Source organism: Cylas formicarius, unplaced genomic scaffold (genome assembly GCF_029955315.1).
Source record: "Cylas formicarius isolate icCylForm1 unplaced genomic scaffold, icCylForm1.1 PGA_scaffold_10__41_contigs__length_53128322, whole genome shotgun sequence".
In the NCBI taxonomy this organism is placed as follows: domain Eukaryota; kingdom Metazoa; phylum Arthropoda; class Insecta; order Coleoptera; family Brentidae; genus Cylas; species Cylas formicarius.
In genome coordinates, this window is record NW_026844214.1 from 49,818,134 (window position 1) to 49,841,732 (window position 23,599).

Consider the following 23,599-nt stretch of genomic DNA (forward strand, 5'->3'; position numbering starts at 1 on the left):
TAAAGATGGGTGCATTTTTCAAATTACATATATTGTTTTTGTCAGCTTCAGAAAGACAGAAGCAAATTTGTTCTATTGTCATCTGAAGTAAATATGACTGATTATGGTTAATACGCTGAAGATTTCTTTTCAGGAAATGAATTATTTGCATATTTTGGCCTTAAAGATGGATACGTTTTTGAAATTAAATAAATAACTTTCGTCATGTACAGAAAGACAGAAGCAAATTTGTTCCATTTTCACCTGAAGAGTTTTCGTCAGGTTCAGAAAGAGAGAAGCAAATTGGTTCCTTTCTCACCTGAAGGAAATATGACTGATTGTGGCTAATAGCCTGAATATTTATTTTCAGGAAATGAATTATTTGCCTATTTCGACTTTAAAGGTGGACAAGTTTTTGAAATTACATACACAGTTTTCGTCAGTTTCAGGAAGAGAGAAGCAAATTGGTTCCTTTCTCACCTGAAGGAAATATGACTGATTGTGGCTAATAGCCTGAATATTTATTTTCAGGAAATGAATTATTTGCCTATTTCGACTTTAAAGGTGGATAAGTTTTTGAAATTACATAAATAGTTTTCGTCAGTTTCAGCAAGATAGAAGCAACTTTGATCTATATTCATCTAAAGGAAATATGACTAATTATGTTTGACATCCTGAAGATTTCTTTTGAAGTAATGCATTATTTGCCTATTTTGGTTTAGAGATGGACGAGTTTTTGAAATTCCATAAATAAGCTATTATCTTGATTCAGGTTTAAAGGCCGTCGTCGGTTGGGTCCTTCCATCTCCGATGTTGGACGTAGACTCATAAATAGTTTCGTCATAAGCGATCATTTATCATATTTAATAGAGAGTGATGATATTTATAGCTATTACTTTAAATACATTTTAAAAAATTGAAATTATAGAGGAAGAATCGAGAAAGAAGCATTAACTTCTTTGGGCAAATACGCTTTATGGTAACATCGTTATCTTCAATAAGACAGTAGCAAATCGTTTGCATCTTCACTTAAAGAAAATGTTACCGATTACAATTGATGTGCGGAAGATTTATTTTCAAAAAATGTGTTCTCTACCTATTTCGATAAATAGTTTTGTTACAAGCTCCCAATTTTCCAAAAGTTATTTCATATATTCAAGAAAAAAGCAATACGATTTTGTCAAATAAAGCTCTACGATATTTTTGTTATGTTTAACGTGACGTTGTCGTTCTTACAAATTTTACACCAAATTGTTAGCAAATTTACTTCAAGTGCAATGTAAAGGTGTATGTAATGTATAATTTAAACTCAATAAGTAGAAAATAAGTGAAAATGTCACTAATATACGTGCAAAAACTGGTCATCACAACTGCACGAAGTGCGGAAAGAAAACACATATTTATCGCCAACAGAGCCGAAATAACAACTTTGTTTTGATTCGCGATAAGAAGATGGAGTATCGATACCTAACGAAAACATTAACTGTTTTGCATTAGCGGTTCGTTTAAGCAGCACATATGACAGGCAGCCAAATAGCTAGTCCGAAATAATACTGTCGCCTCCTGGCTACAACTTTATATTACTTCTTTTTTTTTTCGATTTTGATCACTGACATGCGGAGCACATTTGAATGAAAAATGTATCATTATAAGGTTATAGTTATATAAGTTACACTTAATACGTAGAAAATAAGTGAAAATGTTATTAATATTGGTGCAAAAAATACCACAAAAATTCAAAATATAAATCTATAATGATTTTTATTGGCTCTAACCATTATGTTTTTAAAGATATCAGACTCACTAGAAAAACAAATTGTGGGGTTAGGTGACATGTAAAACAGAATACTAACAATTTTTCGAGATATTTTCAATAGAACACATTATTCTCTCACAAGAAGTTCTACGCACCTGATATTTTATGATATCTCATAAAAACAAATCCACTAATACCAAGTTGTGGTTGTTGGCTGACCGACCAATCATAGTATCCAACTCCTTGGATATTGCATTTTTAGAAAACTTTTGTTTTGCTATATTATGTTCTAAGAAATGATATCCAGTTAATTTTTCATCTAGAAACAACCACCAAACTTCAAATTTGTATCACTGGATTTTTATTTCATGTATTTGTCTAGGACTACTTACTACAGTATCGCATATTTTGTCTATTATATCTCTTTATTGTAATCAACAAACCTTCATCCTTCAATAAAATATATTTCTGAATTTATTATTTTCGTTAAATCCATGGAAAAATTCCAAAAATCTGCATCCTTTGGCACTAAGCTTACGGGTTTTTGCGAAATTTAAACGCAGTGTAATTATATTTCTTCAAAACTGAGTGGACTGGACTGTGAGTCAATATGTCAAAAGCTGAGGGCAGTTTTCGAAATTAAATGAAGATTTCTTATTTCCTATATACGGGGTAGCTTAGGGAGGTATCGAACATAATTTCTTAATATTGAAATTATTTCTACATGATACTGGATTGGTCGAAACTAGTGATTTGAATGATATATGTAGGTATGTATGCATATTATTACATATTCTAACAGCAAATTAAATCATCCATTCGAATGGTGTATCATGTTCCTATATCTAAAGCGTTTAAATAAAATAAAAGCCAGTTTCTCTGAAAACTGCATTACTTTGGCATAGTTCATTTTTTAGGTGGCCATGAAATATCCGTTTTATGTTAAATAATTAATTTTCGATTTGACAGTTAAAGATATTATTATTGATTATTGATTGTGATACAAATTTTGTCGATCAAATAGGTTCAAAATGGCCGGAAACACGAATTCTAATGCTGTCTTAATGAATTTGTTTATTATGCTTTGAATTTGTTAATTTGCTTTAAATTATTTATTTAATTTATATTTCTATATAGGTACAATAAAAACATTAATTATAAAATACTTTTACTGTTTTATAAGTGAAAGTCGAATTTTTCATTTTTCTGCTGGATATGGATTAAAAGATTTTCACTACTTTTACCTATGTCAAGTTTTTATCTATTATTATATAGTATTACAGTTATTACAATTTATTAAAAAATCACCTATTCTACTCCAAAACAGTACTCTATAGTCAATTAATTATATCCTAGCATTGTAGCCATTTTCTACGACGAGAAAGAAGTACGTGCAGTCTTTCTTTGTCTCCACTTGCATCGAATTTTTAAATTAAAATGTGTTACAACTAGCATCTATGGCCAAATTCCTTGAGCCAATCTAATACTGCATTATTTATAATTAAATTACTTTTATTTTAAGACTAGTCCGAATTGGTTGGTTAACGTCAACTTACCTGTTTGAAGGCAGTTATCAGGTAATAGGGACCGAAAAAAGGTAAGCTACTCTAATGTTGCATTTTGTGTATAGTATACTGCGACCAGAAATATAGTGCTCTTAAAATCGACCCAGTGATTAACTTTGCCTACTGTTTATTAACCCGTAAACAGTCCTAGGAGTTTATCTACCTACACTAACAAGCGGATATAAGTATGTTTTCAATCTTTTTTGCCGAGCAATTCTTGAAACATGTACATTAAAAAGTTAGTACAAAGTAACAATTTATTACGTTCTATTTGATTACATTTCTACATAGCATCACTATTAATATACAAAATATTAAATATAATAATAATAAAGTATCAGGCATCTAAAATATCGTCACTATCACTACTCTCGTCACCTAGTTCAATGATCAACTCCGCCACTAATCGTTCTCGATAAATATTTTCCTCTTTTATTACTCGTTTTTCACAGTTGGGCCAGCTTTGCATTGATTTTTAGCTATCTCTTGCCGAATTACGTTTATGGAACTATCACTAAATATTGGTGCAGTGTTATTCCTTCTTATATGCGCTTTCAACTCAGATCAAATCATCTCAATTGGGTTAAATACACAGTGAATCGGAACGTTGGTCATGTCACTTGCTTTTATTGCTGCTCCTGCTTCAGAATTTCTTATAAAATTGTAAACATTCAAAACAATTTGTTTAGCAGCCGAAGACAAATGGTTCCTTTTATATATTTGCTGAGGTAGTTCTAAATTGTCATCAGGTTCGACTATCATCTTCACTTCGTCTTCAAATTCTGCTTTCCATGTCTTCTTCTAACAGGAGAATATCTGCTTCATTCTACGGTCTCCACATTTTGAAGTGATAAAAAACAGGAACCTTCACAAAATGTTTAATCGTAAGATTTTAATAAATATTTATCTGTATTCTTATGTATCTTTATCTACCGCGCATATAACCTATAGTCTTAAACAAGAATCGAGTAATGTAGAAGATACAAAAATACAAGAAGAAGAATGTTGTTAATCGACATAATAATAGCTCGAAAATCAGGTACGAGGTTAGCGCCAAAAATTCCCGGCCTGACATAGATGCTACTGGAGCTGCACCTTGGGGAAGAGGCGGTATTGAGTGATCGACGTTTAAAGGTCAAGGAAATCTCAGAAATTACTAAGCTTTCTGATACAAGTGTTCGTCGTCCTGCATGGTCATTTATGTATGCATAAGGTTAGTGCAAGATGGGTTCCTAAAAACCTTTCGGCTATTCGAAAACAACGCCGTGTCGAGTGTGCGCGGTCTTTTTTGGAACTCTGCGGGTCGGAACCGAAGCCTGTGATAGAAACTATTGTGACGGGAGATGAAACTATGGTTCTCTATTATAACCCTGTATAGAAAAAAGAATCAACGGAGTGGCGTCGTAAGGATGAAGCACCTCCAAGAAAATTCAGAGGCTGCCAGTCAACAAAAAAGGTGTTGGCCACGATCTTTTGGGATTGGGAAGGAATTCTTTTGATAGATTTTAAAGAAACTAATACCACTGTCAATGGTAAATATTACGCAACATTATTACATAAATTGCGATACTGCATATGTGTAAAACGTCGAGGAGAACTGACCAGAGGTAATGCACCTATCCATATTTGAAAAAGGACTTACGTGGACGGCGGTTTAACGACGAAGTTGAATTAAAAGAGGCTGTTTTAGCTCATTCTGCAGACAAACCAAAACAATATATTTTTAAAGGGATTGAGTTGTTAATAAATAGATGTAGTAAGTGCATTGAAGTTAAGGGGGATTATATTGAAAAATAATAAAAAATTGTTACTCTACTTTGTTTCTTTCATATTCAGGCCGGGAAATTTTGGCGCTGCCCTCGTACATAAATATGTACTTACTGAAAGGATCACATTCAAATACCTCCATAATATATAAGAAGATATTGCAATTTGGATTAAACTCTTTGGATTAAAACTCACCTGATGTTAAAATAAACGCTTCTACTTATTCGAAAATACCCCGCATTTTCAATACTTAATTGCAAATATTCGTTACGGTCTACCTCAGGCAAGACGTACTTAATGCAGAATAAACATCTGTTGGTATGATCCTGCCAATGTCTGCGGTTAAGGTACCATAAAATACTTAAATACTTAATAAATGCACTATATTTTTGGTCGTATTATACATATTTTTCACGGGAGTTAGTTTAGTTCGGTAGATACGCCGGTGACACTTATTTTATTTGGTAAAATATCATTTTTATCTGGTTGACCGCTGTTGAAGGTCTTTCTTAGTTCGGATCCTACTACAGCTATTCGATCGACGCATCCTGTATACGCAAAAAAAGTTTTCCGATTCAGCGCAGCGTGTGCATAGGACCAATACATTTTTATTGCCCGAAGGTAATTCTATTTCTGGTCTCTTAATTAATTCTGCGGAGAATTTCGATGCAATTTCATATTGTTTGGAGATATCGGGTATATGAGCCAAAGTTAATTCGGAATTGTTTTGTTTTGTTCGGCGTTGTAGGGCTTTTAATTAACAGTTTTACACGAGAGAAATTCATTAACGAGTATCGATCTACTGGTGAAGCGAACATTTGATGTAAAAGGTATAGGTAATCGGTAATCGGCTGGGCATAATTACGAAGAAAAAAATGCACTTTGTCAATTTGCGTCCAGGAAGAAAGATAGTTATATTTGACACCGATTTTGTTAATTACGTAACTCGAAGATTTACTTTAATACTGTCCGATAACTTCTGTAAACTTTGAGCGAAGTTTAACAATTTTTAAACATACGTTTTATAATTTTTTTTAAATTCGCAAATAATATTTTGTCACTGTAAGATTTTTCTGTTTTGCAATTTGCTATGTAAGTATCAATGTGAGTATCTATGAATAAAAAACCGTAATTACGTTTTTTTTTGCTATAGGTAAAAAATTATAGGACTTCCGAAGCAAGGGTTTAATTATGAGACAATAGTTCTGGCGTTATTTAAAATAACACTAATCTTCATAATTTTTCATATAAAAAAAATGCATAATTCGTGATGTATTGATCGTTACTCTAAGTGATATACAAGGTGTTTTATAATTGAAAGTCAATAATCAACGGGGCGATTTTTCGGTACATTTTAAAGAGAAAACTTTATATGAACATATGTCCTACATGTTTTAACTTTTGAGATACATGGTGTAAAATTTTCAAAAATAAAATATATTTTTTTAATATCTAGATATTTTAATGAAATTTGGCCCACATGTACTACGTATCAAGATGCATCATTTAGTGTACCACTTTTTTTTTAATACACCAGTGGCGCACGCACGGAATTTCACCTGTCTAATTTGGCAGACATTGATGGTGCGCCACTGATTTCTTTTAAAATAAAAATTGTTAAATTATATGATAGCAAGCAGAGAAATTAGATTTTAACGTGAAGACCGCTCGACGTATTAAAAAAAATTAAGATAGCAAATCTGCTCATAAATGAACGCAAATCAGTGACTGTCTAGGAACAAATAATATTTTGGTTGATTAGGTCGCGACTGCATTGGTTAAATCAATAATTTTTTTTGAGAAAAATAAAATGTCTTTCTAAAACAAAATACCTAGTTTTTAGTTAGCAACTAGTGTACTTCAGAAAAAAACAACTAGAAGGCTGTTCTATTTAATTTTACATTTTTAATGAAATCTCAAGATCCTAACAAGATAAATAATAAACAATTCTTATTAAAAAAAACTACCTACTATTAATCATCTTTAACAAAATTAGAACATCGCAGAACAATAGTAGATCATAGAAACTAGATAAGTTGTTAAAAATATCCTCCACCTTGAAGGATACCCGCTTCAGCCCTTTTCTTCATATTGCCTCGCACTCTTTGAGGTATACATTCAGTGTTTCTTATTAAAGCCCAGTAAGCCCTTATACAGTGCTAACGAGGCTACGATAAACCAGATTTTTAAGATGTCCCATAAGAAAAAGTCCAAATTATTTAAATCTGGTGATCTAGGGGGCTATTGTTGAGGTCCGTCACGACCTACCCATCGCTTATTAAATGTGTGATTTAAATATTCTGTTACTCCAACACTAAAGTGCTCCTGTTCCTAATTAAACGTGGTACTTCTTCTAGCCATATTGGCAAGTCCTCCTCTAAAAGCCGGCGATAATTCTGGCCATTTAGCCTTTCTGACAGGAAAGAGGGTCCAAATAAGTAATTTCCAATAATTCCAGCCCAATCATTTACCCGAAGATTGTTCTTGACCCAGATATAGTTATTGTGGAAGTTTCTGATTGCACTTCCGGAAAGGTTAGCTTCATCTGTAAATGGCAAAACGCACGCAAGGAAAAATCCCTGGGAAGTAACGCTTGGACTCATTGAATATGATATGAGTACAATAGAAAATCGTGCAAAATGTTCCAAACCAAGACGTGAGAGATATTCAGATTATTTTAAATTTTTCTAGTACGAAAAACTGCTTCTTCAATTTCTGGAGTTCTTAAACATTTTAAACACTAAACTAATAAGACGATAAGACGCGAAGAATTGAATTTTAAAAATTGATGTCAAACAAGTGCGCTGACAACAGAATTAATAATTATGACAGACAGAGCCTACTACAAGAATTAATTATAAATCGGGAACTATGTGACTCAGAAATTGGGTTTTACGTCGAAATCTAATGGTTTATTAAGGTTTTCGTTACTATAAAACACGATGACGCCGATTTTGACTAGTATTTGAAAGATATGGACATGAAAATGTAATTGTTTGGATCAAAAAATGATAGCTTAAACTGATATCTGCAGTTTTGATGCGGTTTTAGGTACGATATGTGTCGGAGGAGCCGATTTTGACTGAAATCTGTTTGAATTAAGGAAGAAAAACTTACTATCAATCTAAGAAAGTGGGTTTTTAAGTAGTTATCTGCAGTTTTAATGTAGATTTCAGTCCGGTAAGTTATGAAAATGCAGGTTTTTACTATAATCTGCTCGAAATCAAGAGTGAAAACCATTTATTTGTCACAAAAAGAGGGGCCTTAAGTACATATCTGCATTTCTAAGTTAGATTTCGGTGCAATAAGAGGCAGATTCTGACTGGAATCTTATCGAAATCGGCAACTATTTGACTCAGAAAGGGGGTTTTACACCGATATCTAATGGTTTACAAAGGTTTCCGTTACTGTAAGGCTTAAAGACGCTAATTTTGACTAGTATTTGAACGATATTGACATGAATATGTAACTGTTTGTATCAAAAAATGATAGCTTAAACTGATATTTGCAGTTTTGATGCAGTTTTAGGTACGATATGTGTCGTAAAACCCGATTTCGACTGGAATATGTTTGAATAAAGGAAGAAAAACCTACTATCAACGTCAGAAATACACCTCAAAGATTACGTACTTCTTATTGGTACTTCAATTTTTTAAGTATTTGAGTAAAACTGAGAAACAATTACTTAAGTAACCAATAATAATGATTGTAAGAATAATTTTTATTTTAAGAGAAATCAGTGGTGTACAATAGTACCATCAAAATAGTCAGGTGAAATTCCGGACGCCCGCCACTGGTGTATTTAAAAAAAAAGGGGTACACTAAATATGCCTCTGGACACGTGTGCCAAATTTTATTAAAATATTTATTTTATTTTTGAACATTTTACTACACTGTGTCTCAAAAGTTAAGATGTTTCAGACATACAGTGACTCACAGCTTAAATGATGCGGTCGCTGTAACAAAAACTAACTGGTCTGAATGTCTCTTTATTTATTTGGCAAAAAATAATTTTTTGAAATTAAGTTAGTAAAGAACCTTCTAAAAAAAGTGTGAATTACTTTTTGTCTTAAATATGCCTTACTCAGTTAACAATAAAGAATTAATTAAAGTATATGCAATATTAAAGTCACAGCATAAATTATGCAAATATAACCTGGGTCAAAAACTTATCAGTTCGAAATTTACCAAGGCTTTTATTTATTCCTGCAATTGTTTTTTGTTTAATTGAACATTATAAACCACGTTTTCGTTCATTAAAGCGATATTTTTTTAAATGGATACAACCAAAGAGACATAGCCAACATAGTAAACAAATGTCCGCCAACTGTTCAGCGTTACTGTAACGAAAATAGGGTCGAGAATAAACTAGTCGAGAATAAGTAGTTAGCTCCAAATAAGATCTTCAATGAACGTGACGAAAGATGGATTGTAAGAGAGCTATCGAATCATCCAAAAAAAAACTGCTTCAAAGATGTGTGTCGAGGTGGAAAGACAGTTTCGAAAAAGGTGTAACCACGAAACAATTCGACGAATCCTGCGAGAAAATAATTTACATGGTCGAACTGCCAGAAATAAGTCTTTAATTAGCTGAAGAAATAGACATGCGAGATTGGCATTCGCTAGAGAGCATATCGATAAGGATTTGAACTTCTGGAATTCAGTAATGGATGGATGGAAAAATACGGTACAGTACGGAGAAAGCCTAAGGAAGAATTAAATTGAAAAATTTAAAAGCAAGGTGGAGGTGGAGTGATGTTATGGGGCTGTATGTCTTCTGCAGGAGTATGTAATATGTATTTCATTGAAGGAAATATAAAGCAATATGTGCATATGACAGCATCTCGTTGCTAGTGCCCAAAAATTAAATATGGGTAACAATTATCGGTTGTATCATGACAGTGATCCAAAGCACACCTCGTTGCTTTATAATTGCCCAAATGTTAAGACACCAGCCCAGTCACTAGACTTAAATTTAATTTAAAATTCGTGGTTGACATTAAAAAACAAAGTAAACAGTGTCCCACCATTTAACAAGGATGAATTAAAATTAAAAATTACTGAAGTATGGAACACAATTTCCACGGAGTATACTAGAAAATTAGTTGAATCAATACCCAGGAGACTACAATCCGTTATCGATAATGAGAGAGGACCGACTAAATATTGGCAGGAGTATTTCAAATTGTGCAGTTGTTTTTCTCTATTGATTTGGTTATATTTTGTTTTGCATCATTTAAGCTGTGACGTTAATAATGTATATATTTAAATTAATTCTTTGTTGTTAACTAAGACAAAAAGTAATTCACACTTTTTTAGAAGGCCCTTTACTAACTTAATTTCAAAAAGTTGTTGTTTTTCCAAATCAATACAGAGACATTCAAACCAGTTAGTTTTGATTATAGCGATTGCGTCGTTTAATCTGTGAATCACATGTCCATAGGAAGCTTTTTCATTCAATTCATTCAATTAGAAAACTCCCTGTATATAAACATGTCGCATATGGTCAAATTTTTGTAGAATATTTAAATCTTTTTCCCGTTTTCTTCATAATCTTCTTTTTGTAACTTATAAGTAGGTTTTTATATAGCTGGTCAATTAAATCTGTCCCTAATTTCCTTGAAAAGTTTCATCAGGCTGATTTTCATATGGCGTTGCTGCATTTTTTTCCAATGTTGCCTTTTTTTTCCTACGTTTAGGTTACTTGTCGGCATCTGGTGGGTATTGCACACTTTCAATTTTATACTTCTTTTCGATATCTTAAAAAGCAAAAGTTTCCGCATCTGTTGATACACTATAAAGAACTAATTGACGAAGTCACCGAAACGTAGAACGCAATTAATGTTCTCATAGGTGATTTTTTAAAACAAACCAAAAAAAGTTTTATGTTTATGTTATTTCTAAAAAAAAAACACAATATTAAGGTCAATTTCAGACACAAATCAATTTAACTTGAGCAAGTACGTTCGTATGTTTCGGGTCAGCCGAATCGAAAAACAACAACCGAGCCATATTCCAACTTTCTTGGTAAAGTGCAAAACGACATAAACAGCATTACTGACGGACAGCAACTGAACAGAAAATTCAACTCAAATTGAAATACGCTGTTTCGAGTCGGAAAGGAACTTTTCTCAAGTGAGACGGATTGTCACACGCCGAAAGTTAGACTTCCGAATTACGTCATTTCTAAGTTTCCTACGGAATATTTTCCGTTGCTTTATGTAACCGTGTGGTTAAACAGCAGAGTTTTTGAATAGTATAACCTGTATCTACGGACCTATAGTACAACACCAGATGTTCTCATAATATTGAAGATGTTCTGAAGTATATTATCATCATCAATCATCAATATTTATATTGATGAGCGGTTAAAGCATCTCCTGAGGTGCATTCCATTATCAATTTCACAAATCCATCTTTCGCCTCTCATAATGTGAGCCATATATTGAATCTTTCCCTGTTTTATTATGTCCAATCACTCCAGAGACTTCTGTATGGTAATTAGAACTTCAATGCTGGTTATTTTTTGATTGATTAATCTTTATTCAGTCGTGAATTCCATCCAGTGCCTCTCAAAATATGGCTTCCGAATAAAACGATGGAGACAAAACGCAACCTTGTGGAACTCCTCTCTTGATTAGTACCTCATCCAATGTATTTTGTTCAGCTGTTAGTCGTCAGTAAAGTTTTGAAATTCTACGCAAATCTTTTTCATCATCACACTTTGTTTGTTATGGCCCTGCATCTCATGGACTCATATGCTACATTCTCAATTAGAAGAATTTAAAGCTAAAGTCTGTTCATAGATATAAGAAAGTGACTAACTGATACGAATTAAGGAAAGACCCGGGCAAGCCGTAAGAATGAAATATGGCCGAACAGGTACGTACATTGCTTAGAATTTAATTATTTGGGGTTTCGTTAGGAAAGATACAACCAATATTTATTTATTTATGTATGTATATATATTCGAATCTAAAAAAAATTACAAATTATTTTTATTACCTGCTTAAATTACTTAAAATTATTCACATAATATATCAGTATCACTATCGCTATCGTCCCCTGTTGTAATTATTATTTGTTCTATATCATTTGCAATATGGATATACGATTGTTCTGCTTTTTCTATATGTTTAACAGATTTTGCCCAACTTTGTTTAAAACTTCGGTTTCTATAAGTTTGAGGACATTGGAGTTAACACGGGGAAAACATTGTTACGACGAAGGGCAGATTTCAGTTGGTGGTTGATGAAAAGTGGTAAGGTGGCAGCCTTAAAACTGTATGCCCTAGATTTTTTGCATAATTATCACAGACGTATTGCTTTTGTAGGTTCAAGCTATGTAGAACCTCAATTAATTGCTTTTTTGTATAATCTTCGTGAAAATAAATGTCGTTATTATACATGCAGTTTTGGATTGTTGCTTTTGTGTCATATGAGGAAGGGGTTTTAGTCAACTGTCTACTGTGATAACTTGCATTTTCTATTACAATTACGCTGTTAGGAGGAATGTTTGGCACTAGTTTGTTTTTAAATCAACTTTTAAATAAATCAGTGGTGGTGTCTTCATGGTAATCCAGAGAAGAATCTTTAATATTTTTCCTAAAGTTTCGGAATTTAAATTCAGGTAAAATTGTGGTCCGTAATAGAAAATAATTTTATACCAACCTGTATTTAATATTCTTTAGATTGGTATACTACTTAGTTTAAGTTTATTAGTGATCATTCTTATTTCGTGTGTAATGCAGCGTGTGTTGAATCGTGTGCGAATTATGCAAAATATGTGCGAGTCTAGTGCATCTCAGGAGATGCTCCCGCCCAAATGTAGAAAACACTTTTCTATTGAGACTAAGGAAGTTATAAACAATGTTTATTTGACTCTCATTGAACATGGTGCCAGCAAGCAAACATCTTTAGAAGAAACGGCCACATTGACGAAAATTCCATCATTAACTGTATGGAAAATTGTGAATAATCCCATTTCAGCGAGGAAAAAAAGAAGCGATGCTGACATTTTCTCGAGTGTAGATGAAAGTGATCAAGATATAATACGGCGTAAAATTTACCAGTTATATGAGGAACAAAGCGTGCCTTGAAAAAGATGACCTGACAACCTTATGGAGGTGTATTTAACACATGAGTTTTAGATTTTAAAAAATTGACAAAAGGCAAGTTTTAATGGAATCTCCTAGAATTCGGAAATGGCGACTGGAATATCTAGAAAAAATTAGAATTTACATAGAACAACAAAGGCCAATTATTTACTTGGATGAAACCTGGTTCGACACTTATGCGCCATCAAAAAGAGGTAAAAGAATAACTATTTTGCATGCTGGCTCTAAAGATGGTTAGATTCTAAATGGATTTTCTCTGTCTGCAAAAAATATTAAAGATTCTTCTCTGGATTACCACGAAGACACCATCGCTGATTTATTTGAAAGTTGGTTTAGAAACGAACTAGTTTTAAATATTCCTCCTAATAGCGTAATTGTGATGGACAATGCAAGTTATCACAGTAGACAGTTGACTAAAACCCCTTCCTCATGTGACACAAAAGCAACAATCCAAAACTACATGTATAATAACGACATTTATTTTCACGAAGATTATACCAAAAAGCAGTTAATTGAACTTTTAAAAAGCTTGAACCTACACACACAGGGCATACAGTTTTAAGGTTTCCACGTTGCCACTGTACATTTAATCTCATTGAACATGTTTGGCACCAACTGAAATCTGCCATTCGTCGTAACAATACTTTTCCCCGTGTTAACTCCAATGTCCTCAAACTTATAGAAACCGAAGTTTTTAACAAATAAATAAATATTGTTTAGTATCTTTCCTAACAAAACCCCAAATAATTTAATTCTAAGCAAAGTACGGACCTGGTCGGCCATATTTCATTCTTACAGCTTGCCCGGGTCTTTCCTTAATTCATATCAGTTAGTCAGTTTCTTATATCTATGAACAGACGTTACGTCATAAGAATACAGATAAATATTTATTAGAATCTTACAATTAAACATTTTTTGGATATTCCTGTTTTTTAACACTTAAACTTTAAAATGTGGAGATCGGGTCAGAAAACAACACAGAACGCAGTGGAGATGGTAGTCGAACCTAATGACAATTTAGATGACGAACTACCTCAGCTTGATAAAAAAAAAACGGATCCATTCGTCTTCGGATGCTAAACATATTGTTTTGAATGTTTACAATTTTATAAGAAATTCGGAATGGGAAGTAGGAGCAGCAATAAAAACAAGTGACATAGAACGTAATAAATTGTTACATTGTACTAATTTTTATATGTACATGCTCGACGAAAAAGATTGAAAACATACTTTTAACCCGGTTGTTAATGTATGTAGATAAATTCCTAGGACGGTCCTGGATTGATTACTTTTAAGGGTCTGCTCGACAGGGTGTTCTATAAGGGGCTTCGGTTTTGGAGTAATAAACAGTAAAAAGGCACTATAATTCTGGTCAAAGTATAATTTAATTTATTGTTTGTGTACGTAAAATTACGTATTCTTACGTCACTCATTTTAAGCGTTGTTCTATTTCCATTTTCAACGTATAACAAGACGATTATTTTCATTTGCGGGAAAGTTATTTCGGTGAGTGTACACAAAAGTGATGACGCAGGTGCCGTATCCAGCGCGTAACTTTCCACTTTCTCAGCGTCCACGGCAACACCGTCAGTTATCGATTATTTCTGGAAAGTGGGTTTTGAATTTTTCCAGTAGATTGTCGACGTTCCCGGCCAAAGGGTAGCCGGATTTATTTTTTCGCAATCGTTTTCCTTAGCCGAGTGTCGTTAAAGACATCGTTTAGGTGCGAGTGACTTAAAAATGAAATGAGGTAAACCCGTTTCGTGCGTAAGTGATTCTTGCGACGTTGCCGAATGAGTACAGTTCTTCCGGATGCTGCTGGAGATAAGAACCCATTATTGTAAAAGTTTTGTTAACGCGCAATCCGAAAATAGGGCACTTGATAAGTTTCGAGGTTAAATATTTTCTCGTTAATAACAAAAGTTTTGCTTATCGTTTTCGTTGAAGAGCAACATTATGTCGCCATCTTGGGTAACAATTATACAGACTAGCGGAACTACGGTGAAATGCATTGCTTGTTGTCTTTTTAACGTCAAAAATTTAATATTTAAATTTTTTTTTACTTAACACCTTCCTTTGTATGCCGTTAATGTTTTAGTTTCAGATTGATGAAGATTTTGATTGAATGAAATTGTTATTTTTTAATTCAATTTCACAAAAAATTCTGTCGGTTCCATACAAGTGTTGTATCAAAAATTTTTTTCTATAACTAATGATAAAACCTGGAGGTAAGATGTCAAGACATCCTGTACCTAAACATAATTATATTTTTTTTAAATAAAATTCCATTAATACGTTAAATAAATTAATTTTTTGTGGTAAATTATGTAGTAGTAAAATTAGTATTTCTAATAACTAATCACTCCTTATAAATCGGATATTGATTCGCAGCGAAATTTGTTGCAGATATCGCAAATAAAACAAAAAACGTATTAATTTATTATTAATTTTGGTTTTGGTGTCAACATTCTATAGGCAACGCATATTGCTTGCAATTTAAATTGTCTAATTTAAGTCATTTAAACTGCATATTGGAGTTCTGGATATTGATACGGGATTTGTTACAGGTATTTAAATAAAAACATTTATTTGTGACCCCAATTCAGTACAAATATAAGTAGTATAATATTAAATAGTATTAATTTTGGTTTTGCTCTCAATAACCTATACGCAACACATCTGGCTTGCCATTTTAATGAATATACACATTTTTAAATAGTTTTACATTAATCAAATTAAACCATTTGAAAAATTTTATAGTAGTGAAAGTAATATTTCTAATAGTTAATCGTCTGAGAGCCTCTGCATAAATTTTTAAGATATCTAATTCAAGTCGTTTAAATTGCATTTTAGTATCTGGATATTGATACCCTGAGGAATAGGTTACAGATATTCAAACAAAACATTTATTAGCGACCCCAAATTAGTAGAAAAAACGTATTAACTTTAGTTTTGATGTCAAGAATCTATAGGTAACACATCTTGCTTTCCATTTTAATTAATAAATATATTTTTGAACACTTTTACATTAATCAAATTTAATCATCACTCTGTATAAATTCCTAAGTTGTCTAATTTAAGTTATTTAAACTGCATATTAATTTGGATATTAATTAGGTATGGCAAATATAAAGAAAACATTTATTAGTGACTCCAATACAGTACAAAAAACGTATTAATTTTGGTTTTGTTGTCAAGAATCTATAAGCACACACACACATTCACACCTTGCTTGGCATTTTAATTAATATAAAGATTTTTAAATACTTCTACATTAATCAATTGACAAATTTTATAGTACTGGATATTGATATGCTGAGGAATTTGTTACAGATATTTAAATAAAACAATTATTAACTATTTATTATTATTATTAACTTATGGAAATTAAAGAGTCTATAGACAACATATCTTGCTTGCCATTTTTATTAATAAATTATTTTTAAACACTTTTATATTAATCAAATTTAATCGTCTGAGAGCCACTGTGTATAAATTCTCAAGTTGTGTCATTTAAGTTGTTTAAATTGAATATTGGCATCTGGATTTGATATATATATATATATATATATATATATATATATATATATATATATATATATATATATATATATATATATATATATATATATATATATATATATATATATATATATATATGTAAATGTGACCCCAAATCAGTACAAAAAACGTGTTAATTTCGGTTTTGATATCAACTATTTATAGGCAACACATCTTGTTTGCCATTTTAATTAATATACACATTTTTAAATACTTTTACATTAATCAAATTTAATCATATGATAAATTTTATAGCAGTAAAAGTCATATTATTATATATTAATATATTAGTGTGGATTTTTTCTACAAGCATTTAAATAAAACATTTGTTTCTGATCCCAATTCAGTACAAAAAACGTATTAATTTGGGTTTTGGTGTCAACAAGTTATATGCACCACATCTTGCATGTCATTTTAATTCTTATAGATATTTTTAATCAAATTTAATCATCTGATAAATTTTATAATAATAAAAGTAATATTTCCAATAGCTATTTCACTTACATTTATTTGTGTCCCCAAATCAGTACAAAAAACGTGTTAATTTCGGTTTCGTTGTCAACAATCTATAGGCAACTCATCTTGCTTGCTTGCCATTTTAATTAATATACACATTTTTAAAAACCTTTACGTTAAACACATTTAATCATTTGAGAAATTTTATACGAGTAAAAGCAATATTTCCCATAGCTAATCGGCTGTGAGCTACTCTGTATAAATATTTAAATTTAATATGATATGATGTGGGATTTGTAACAGATATTTAAATAAAACATTTACTTGTTGCCCCAAATCAGTACAAAAAACGTATTAACTTTAGTTTTGATGTGAAGAATCCGTAAACAACATATTGTGCTTGCCATTTTTATTAATAAATATATTTTTTGACACTTTTACATTAATCAAATTTAATCGTCACTCTGTATAAATTCTTAAGTTGTTTAAACTGCATATTGGCATACATATATTTAAAGAAAACATTTATTTGTTACCCCAATTCAGTACAAAAAAAATATTAATTTTGGTTTTGTTGTCAACAATCTATAGGCAACACATCTTGCTGGCAATTTTAATTACATTAAACAAATCATTCATAAATTTTACAGGAGTAAAAGCAATATTTGCCATAGCTAATCCATATAAATACTTAAATTGACTAATTTAAGTCGTTTAAAGTGCATATTAGTATCTGAATATCGATAGGCTGTGGGATTTGTTACAGGTGTTTAAATAAAACATTTATTTGATACCCCAAATCAATACAAAAAACATATTAACTTCAGTTTTGATGTGACGAATCTGTAGATAACATATTTTTGTTGCAATTTTTATTAATAAATATATTTTTAAACACTTTTACATTAATCAAATTTAATCATCACTCTGTATAAATTCCTAAGTTGTCTAATTTAAGTTATTTAAACTGCATATTAGCATCTGGATATTAATGAGGTATGGCATTTGTTACATATATTTAAAGAAAACATTTATTTGTGACCCGGATTCAGTACGGTACAGTATCCAGATACTAACATGCACTTTAAACACCATAAACTAGTCAGTTTAAATATTTATACAGAGTGGCTCACAGCCGATTAGCTATAGGAAATATTACTTTTAGTCCTATAAAATATATCACATGATTAAATTTTTAAATCACAGCGTATTAACATCCATATGTTGACACGCTGTGAAATTTGTTACATATATTTAAATAAAAACATTTATTTGTGACCCCAATTCAGTACGAAAGGCTCATTAATTTTGGTTTAGTTGTCAACAGTCTATAGGCAACACATCTTGCTTGCCATATTAATTAATAAATTAATTAAGCAATATTTCGAATAGCTAATCGACTGTGGGCCACTGTGTATAAATATTTAAATTGCCTAATTTAGGTAGTTAAACTGGATATTACTATCTGGATCTGGAATTTGTTACAGATATATAACGAAAACATTTATTTGTGACCCCAAAGCAGTACAAAAAACGTATTAACTTAAAGAAATTAAAGATGCTACAGACAACATATCTTGTTCGCCATATCAATTAATAAATATTTTTTTAAACACTTTTATATTAATCAAATTTAATCGACTCTGTATAAATTGTAATGTAATAATCTGCATTTGTTATGTATATTTAAATAAAGCATTCATTTGTAACCCCAAATCAATACAAAAAAAGTATTAATTTCGGTTTTGATGTCAACACATATTGTTTGCCATTTTAATTAATATACACATTTTGAGATACTTTTATATTAATTTGATAAATTTTATGGCAGTGAAAGTCATATTTCCAATATCTGAGCTACTCTGTATAAATATTCATATTGCCTAATTTAAGTCATTTATTATTATTTATTTATTATTTTAGATATTGGCATCTACATATCGATACATGCGGAATTTTTTTACAGGTATTTAAATAAAACATTTATTAATTTGCGTTTTGGTGTCAACAATTTATAGGCACCACATCTTGCTTGTTATTTTAATTAATGTAGATATTTCTGAATAAAATTTAATCATTTGATAACTTTTATAATAGTAAAAGTAATATTTCCAGTAGCTAATACACTAAGATTTATTTATGACCCCAAATCAGTACCATAATTCTATTGGTTTTGGTGAGTGTCAAATGTCTATAGGCAACACATCTTGCTTGCCGTTTTAATTAATCTATATTTAAACGCAATTAAATTACAACTTATGCGTATTCTACTCCGCATTACAGAAATAATAGAATCTTCAATTTCACCGGTCGATTTCGATTTACGAAATTTGAATCACCGGAGGCTTCTAAAAGTCGAAAACTGTGTTAAAGCCTTACTTATGGTTTCAGAGGAACTCCTCGATGGCCGAATGCATCCGGGAATCGATGCTCGAGTGCCCTTCTGGATGACCTTTGAAATATCGACGAAACAGCAGATATTATGCAACAATAGACGACGGCGGCTCTATATATCAAGTAAGAATTAATTTCGATTACACTTGAGGTTTTTTTTTCGGGATTCTCGGTACATTCGACGCAAGTGTCATTTTTGTCTTGTCTGCGTTGCCGTTACTTTAAAATAAATTGAAAACAGTCGACATTGTATATTATCTGCAGTCTGTTGCGATCGCTACATACAGCGTGTCTCACTGTACTGGTTTCAAAAGTTATGAAACAATGATAAATACAAAAGATTTTTTGCATTAAATAGAAAATATAGAACAACATTTTTCTAAATTCATTTTCGAATTCTGCGTCAAATTAAGCTATGCTAAAAAAATGTATAGAACTATTAAAAAAACAAAAAAAAACTAAACAGCACAGTAATAAAGAAGCATGAAAAAAAGTTTTCAAGCACCGCACTTTAATTTTAAGATTTTTTTCTAAATTGAAAAATAAAAAAAGTTGTGGTCAATAACATTGTACATTAAGATGATTCAGTATGTTCTATTTAACACTGTTTTGGGTAATGTTTACACGATCCAATGCATGTGAACACGTCCGTTTAACAATAGATTACATTGGTATGTGTATAGTTTCCCTAAATTAGTGAATTATGTGTAACACTATTTTGTATTAAATTGTACTTTGAATTCTGGTAAAAATTACCAACATCCTTGGTGCGAAATGTACACAAACTGGTGCGAAGATCACTTTTCGAGTAAAATTTGGCATGAAATTTTCTAGTGTGTAGTTCTCAACATTTTCTCTTTGTCGGTTTAATGAGTATTTAATGTATAGAACTTTCAAGAAAAAACAAAATAAAATGTAAATCGCATAGTAATAAAAAAGCATCAAAATAATATTTTCAAGCACCACACTTTAAATTTAAGAATTTTTTCTAAATTGAAAAATAAAAAAAGGTAGGCTCAATAACATTATACATTAAGATGATTCAGTATATTTTATTCAACACTGTTTTGGGTAATGTTTACACGATCAAATGTATGTTAAGACGTCCGTTTAACAATAGATTACATTGCTATGTTTAACTCTATTTTGTATTCCATTGTACTTTGAATACTGGTAAAAATTACCAACATCCTTGGTGTGAAATACACAAACTGGTGCGAAGATCACTTTTCGTGTAAAATTTGGCATGAAATTTTCTAGTGTGTAGTTCTCAATATTTTCAATTGGTCGATCTACTGCCTACGTTTTTCTTCTCTTTTTTTCCCAAAATCGTACCTCTTTGCTGCTAGTGGGACATTTTTGACAGAAAATCAGTATACTGGGTGTCTGATTCACACAATTCATTGCAGAGGAAGAAAGTAATTAATAACATTTGAAAAAAAAAGTGCCATTGAAACACAGTAAAAGCAAATCCCATATCCACCGCGGTTAGTAAACCAGTTCAATTGAATATATTTTTTAAAATGGAACACGAGCCCTTTTAAAATTCTTTAACTTTTTTATTATTAATAATACATATCCAAACTTAAGAGCTTTTCCAATATTTTAATTAAAAAGTTCTGGTTTTCACACTAGCAAAAAATTATCGAAAGCGACATTATTTTTAAATATAAATATATGTTATATTTGGATCTTAAATGGCACACTATGTATATTATTATTTTCTCTTCAAGATCTAACGTAAACCTTTAACTCTTAAGTATATTTTAACTTTTCCAATTTTTACCCTCCTTTCTGTCTAAGACTATTGCCATAACATTAGTTGGCCAAGACAAACTGACATCGTCAAATTTTTAGCTGACAACTGAGTAAATAGATTCATAACATGTATTTTGGTGTCAGAAATTAAAAAAAAAATAATATGGATTTTCCTAAAGCTGAATTAATTAATATGATTTATATACCGAGTGAAGCGAAAAAAAAAAACGTGAGACTTTACAAGACGAAGTAGTATACCAAGTATACAATGTTTTCAGTGTTTAGTGGAACGGTTTGATGCTGGGGGTAGTTTTGAATATGAAAAACGGAAAGTCATAAACCGGAAAGAGGACATGAGGAAAAATAATTTGAAGTTTTAGATTAGATTTCTACAACAACACCAGAAAATATGCAAAGTACGATTTATGCTAAGGAACTTCCATGAAAATATGAGCCCTTGATTATGAAGATGGTATACGTCATATATTTGTTGTTTCGGGATATTAAGAGGTTTGCAATATAAAGGACTAAAAATTTTTTTGTATTATGGAATAAAATGTTTTGACAATCAAATAGTGCAAACAAATAAGTATTTATTATGAATGCGAAATTTATAACCATTTTTAAAAGGAAATGTGGTTTTGAGATATTGAATTTATTTATATAATTTTCGAAAAATTATATAATGACTTAAACCATCCAGGAAAAAAGTTTTTTAAAAATTAACATTTTAATCAAATTTATTACATTGTAGCTAAGTAATTTATTTTTTAGTATTTAGAGAAGTAAAGCGTTTTACGTTTTTCATCTGTGATTGGTCTAATGGTTGTGTATAATTTTCGTATATTTTTGGCCTTCCTCTTTCAGGTGAAAGGTGTAATACTTTCAGTTCGGAGTTTTCATCCAAAGAAGTCTCATAAAACATCTTATATGGAGCATTTTTAGAAATCTCTTCCATTGTATATTTATTTATTGTATTTTTTATACGCACGGCCCATATGTTTTTAGAATATTTACGTCTTGACTTAGATATTTTCGACCAGAAGTGTTATGGCTCTAACATGCTGGAAAACTCAGAACATGTTCTCGTACAACTTTAATCTTACCTTCATCTGTTTTTCTAAATGAACCAACCTTTTTGTGAAGACCGCGAGACATCTTCTGTTAGATATTTTGAAAGTTTCCGAAAAAAATTTTTGCAAACAGAAACTCCTGAATTCCGTACATAATAAACTATTATACTATTTATATATTTTATATATATATATATATATATATATATATATATATATATATATATATATATATATATATATATATATATATATATATATATATATATATATATATATATATATATATATATATAATATATATATATATATATATATATATATATATATATATATATATATATATATATTCTCACGTATTGATTCACGGATGGAAAAATGTGATGACACTATATTCCGGGATATCATCCGTTCGCTCGTTGAACTGTTCGAAGTGAAGTTCGAAAGTTGAAGTGTTCGAAGTGTTTTCGGAGCGCGAGCATTGAAGATGCCAAGTGAGATTTTGGCGAAACGTCTGCAGGATTCCAGTCGGATGCAAGATTTGCAGGATTCCAGTCGGATGCAGGATTCCAGTCGGAGTTCAACGAGCGAACGGATGATATCCCGGAATATAGTGTCATCATATATATATATATATATATATATATATATATATATATATATATATATATATATATATATATATATATATATATATATATATATATATATATATATATATATATATATATATATATATATATATATATATATATATATATATATATATATATATATATATATATATATATATATATATATATATATATATATATATATATATATATATATATATATATATATATATATATATATATATATAGTGTTCGAAGTGTTTTCGGAACGCGAGCATTGAAGATGCCAAGTGAGATTTTGGCGAAACGTCTGCAGGATTCCAGTCGGATGCAAGACTTGCAGGATTCCAGTCGGATGCAGGATTCCAGTCGGAGTTCAACGAGCGAACGGATGATATCCCGGAATATAGTGTCATCACATTTTTCCATCCGTGAATCAATACGTGAGAATATATATATATATATATATATATATATATATATATATATATATATATATATATATATATATATATATATATATATATATATATATATATATATAAATTAACTAATTAATT

The 23,599-nt window shown here is 30.8% G+C and overlaps 2 protein-coding genes across 12 annotated transcripts in view; one reads left to right on the forward strand and one right to left on the reverse strand.

The window, feature by feature from the left end:
* The window catches only part of LOC132704690 (probable beta-hexosaminidase fdl), a 183,915-nt gene that overhangs the window by 60,326 nt on the left and 99,990 nt on the right, over positions 1-23,599 (reverse strand). The window lies entirely within an intron of this gene.
* Positions 14,776-23,599, forward strand: part of LOC132704740 (uncharacterized) — a 53,132-nt gene continuing 44,308 nt past the window's right edge. Inside the window, exons 1-2 of one of the 5 annotated variants that reach the window (XM_060674954.1) lie at positions 14,776-14,933; positions 19,592-19,717. The gene's annotated coding sequence lies outside the window, so the exon portion shown is untranslated. Of the gene's footprint in view, positions 14,951-19,011; positions 19,167-19,357; positions 19,377-19,591; positions 19,718-23,599 lie in introns of those variants that run through there. The other 4 variants (XM_060674962.1, XM_060674970.1, XM_060674988.1 and 1 more) reach the window with 4 other exon arrangements.